Genomic DNA, 3,834 nt, shown 5'->3' on the forward strand with positions numbered 1-3,834 from the left:
TGCTTCAATGTTTTCCTACATGATGGATTATTTAATTGACCTTGTTGCTGAAAACCAGCTACACACAGTTCCTAGTACAGACGAGGCTACTGCTGCTTATCTGCCTTTGCCAAGCAACCCCAATGCAGACACTAGTGGCGTTTGCAGACCTGCGAAGTTTTTTTATTGCTTTAAGATTGTGCAATGTGATATATGGCAGCAGTGTTCTGGAGAAAAGCAGTGGTATATTTTGAGTCTTAACAAGAGACGTAATACTTTCAAAGCAATGAAGTGCAACTCCAGAAGGTATATTTAGCCTCCTCCATCCACCCAAGAACAATTCTGGATGAAGTACCGGTGGAATTAATATCCATCTCTGCTGCCGACACCTGCCCCCGACACCCAACGGCAGACCACTGTGGGTGGACATCTTCACGATTTCATAATGAGGCATTTTTCCCCACCTACACATTTTAATGGCTAATGGGGCACAGCACTGGATGACCTACAAGGTACAACTCTGTCGACGTCCACTGTGAGTAGTGCTCTGTGGGGGCTTAATGTGCACTTTGTACATTGATGGAAAAAAGAAAACCTTCAATCTATTGTGAAAAAAAGACGAGGAAAGGAAAGTAGAATGCCACAAGCCTTACATGTCACAAGGAATAGAAGCCAGAGCTTCCCATCCATCATCGGCTCGCAATTGGCCTGGGCTCTTGTACAAGGAATAGATGACTTTACTGAAAGCACAATGTGGCCAAGGGGTTCTGTGTGCTTTCTTGCTAACTGTAGATAGTCTCTCTATGAATCAAGATGCCCAGCGACCACTTGAAATACTGCCACGAGCCATTAAATAACACATGTTCAGAACTGCTGAAAACCAATGCCATTTTATTGGTCAAATAAAACGTATCACAATGGTGACTCATTATTGTGACATTTTTATTGACGTGTCTGCTACCGATAGGCTGCCTTTTTCATTTCTTGCAGTACCTTTGCATTCTAGGTTTCAATGGCTCTTTTTGTTCAAGATGTTAACCTCCTGCAGAATGCTTAGTACCCCCTCTGTTTGCACCTGCCCCTTTTCACATGGGACCCAGTTGATTCCAAGTGCGAACTGCAGGATTTGGGAACCGAAGCAAGAGGAGGGCAGTTGAGCACTTAAAGACATTTTCAAAAAGCCACCCCTAACACTAGCATGACTTTTAAAGTGTCTGATATAGAGGGGAAACAAGAAGCGTTGGTCGTAACAGAGCACAGAACTGTGAACACTTTACACTGATCACTAGTGTAATGTATTACCTATGGCACAATTACAATAATAAGTGCAGTGCGAGTTTGGCCCTGATTCAATAGTTTGTGGATTAAGCTTTGAATTTATAAATAAATAGAACACATACAAATATTTCAAAGATAATAAATGATGTGCTGTAAAAAACAAAAATAAAATTGCCATCGGATTCTGAAACGGATATGGGGCTCTGTCCCAGGATCCAGCATTGTTGCCCAAATTGAAAGCAGTTGTGCGACCTGTCTATCTAAATGGTACTGTCATGGTACAAGACCCTCAGGCTAATCTCCTCCTCTTTGATAGGCAGTTCCCTCGCTTCATTAACTTCCTCTCATCTCCAACTGTACCCCACTCTCTTCCCCTGGCTACCTTGCCCTCCTCCACTTCCTCCTCTGCCCCATCTCAAGCTCCTTCCACACCTCCGTAGGGCGTACTTCTAATCTGTATCACTCCCGGAAGGTCTTTAAGGCTGGCAACCTTCTCCATCCCTCCACTCTCAACTCTCGCTCGGCTGTTAAACTCTCCTCTGACATCTGTCACCTCCTAGAATAACTTGACCTTGATGTCCTTGGTCTCACCGAGACATGGTTCACGGCCAGCTCTTTCAAGTGTTTGACACTCTCCTCTCTGATGGCTACAAGATCCTCTCAGCCCACAGATCCAATCGGCCTGGAGGGGGTGTAGGTCTGATCTTCTCTGAGTCGATTCCTGCCCCTCTCATTCCCACATAAGACAGCTCCTCTTTCAAATGCCTTGTCTGCAGGCTCTCTCTCTCTCTCTCTCTCTCTCCTAGCCACTCTTTTACTGTTGCTACTCTCTACTGGCCTGGTCAAATCACCTCTTTTCTCTCTGAGTGGGCCGACCTCTCCTCCTCCCTCTTGGCCTCAACCACTCCACTTCTCCTCTTTGGTGACCTCAACATTCATCTTGATGCTACCTGCCCCTCATCTGCACTCTTTCGCCACCTCTGCGATTCATTCTCCCTCTCTATCCTTCCCTCCGGCCGACTCACTCTGCTGGGCACACAATTGATGTCTTGATCTCATCCAGCCTCCTCCCCTTACCACTCCTCTCTCCTGGAGTGATCACTGCCTCCTCTCCTCTCATCTCTCCATCTCCTCCCCCTAAGCCAAGCCCACTCCTAGACTGCCACCCACCTTCTCGGATATCAGGCACATGAAGCGTTTGTCAATCGAGGCCTTCGGTGCAACCTTCCCCCCCATCCTCCACCCCAGGCTGACTCACACCCTGACAGAGTCCTCTCTCTTCTCTACTCTTCTATTTCTGCTACTCTTGATAATCTTGCCCCTATCATGAGGATGAAGTCCAAAGCCAAATCCAATTCTTGGTATAACTCTGACCTAGGTACACTTAAACGTAAGTGTATGGCGGCAGAGAGGAAATGGAGGGCTTCTTGCTCATCCTCTTACAAACTGGCCTGCAGCCTTCTCCAAAGGCAATACCGACTTGCTGTCCGCACTAAAAAGAGAGTCCACATACATGCCTGTGTCTCTGCAGCATCTAACAGTTCAGCCAAACTCTTCAAAATCTGCAAGGAGCTGGTCAACCCTGCTGCAGTCTCCACCCCTCCTCTCGCCTCCCAGGCTCTTTGCAATGGCCTTGCCTCTCACTTTATCTCTAAAACCCAGGACATCCTGCCCACCCTCTCCTCCGCTCCCCCTCCCTCTCCACCTGCTGACTCTCCCTCAGCTACCCCTCTCCCCCTTTATCCTCCTTCCCTCTTTTCTCCCCTGATGAGGTAGCTAGACAAGTCCGATCTATGAAAACCCCATCAAAACAGGTCCATCCCTGTTCCTCTAAAACCAATAAGGACCACATCGACATCCTTGCTCTGGCCCTTGCCAATTTCTGCAACCTCTCCTGTGCCTCTGGCTCTTTCCCCTCCCCTCACCTCCCCTCCTAAGCACTCCATTGTGCATCCCCTCTTCAAGAAATCCACTGCTGATCCATCATGTCCGGCAAACTATCGCCTAATTTCCATTACTCTATTTTTGTGTAAGCTCTTGGAAAAGCTGGCCATCTCTCAGCTTAATCTTCATTCTGACTCTGTTGGCTCCCTCCATGACCACGCATCTGGCTTCAGGGCTGCCAAAAGCACAGAAACTGCTCTCCTAAACATCCATGAAGACCTGCTTTCCAACCTCGACTCCAACATTCCTTCTGTCCTCATCCTACTTGATCTCTCCTCTGCTTTCAACACGGTCAATCATACCACCGATGCTCAATCGTCTCTGTGACAACCTGGGTATCACTGATCAGGCTCTGGCCTGGCTGACCTCTTTTCTTTCTGATCGACCCTCCCAGGTACAACTTGGGTCCTTCCTATCTTCTATCTACCTTTCCACCTGTGGTGTCCACCATGTGTCTAACCTCTCGTCCTGGCTTTTCAACCAATACCTGGCAACTCTCGCTTACTGCATTTCCATTTTCTGCTCAACTTTCCAGTGCTATGCTGATGACACCCAACTTATTTTCAGGCTTCCTTCAGCCTCCTTCTCTCCTTCCCTAATCTCTGATTGTTTTATCGCCATTCAAAATTGGTG

Source organism: Ambystoma mexicanum, chromosome 10 (genome assembly GCF_040938575.1).
Source record: "Ambystoma mexicanum isolate Mex_15411 chromosome 10, UKY_AmexF1_1, whole genome shotgun sequence".
Classification (NCBI taxonomy): Eukaryota; Metazoa; Chordata; class Amphibia; order Caudata; family Ambystomatidae; genus Ambystoma; species Ambystoma mexicanum.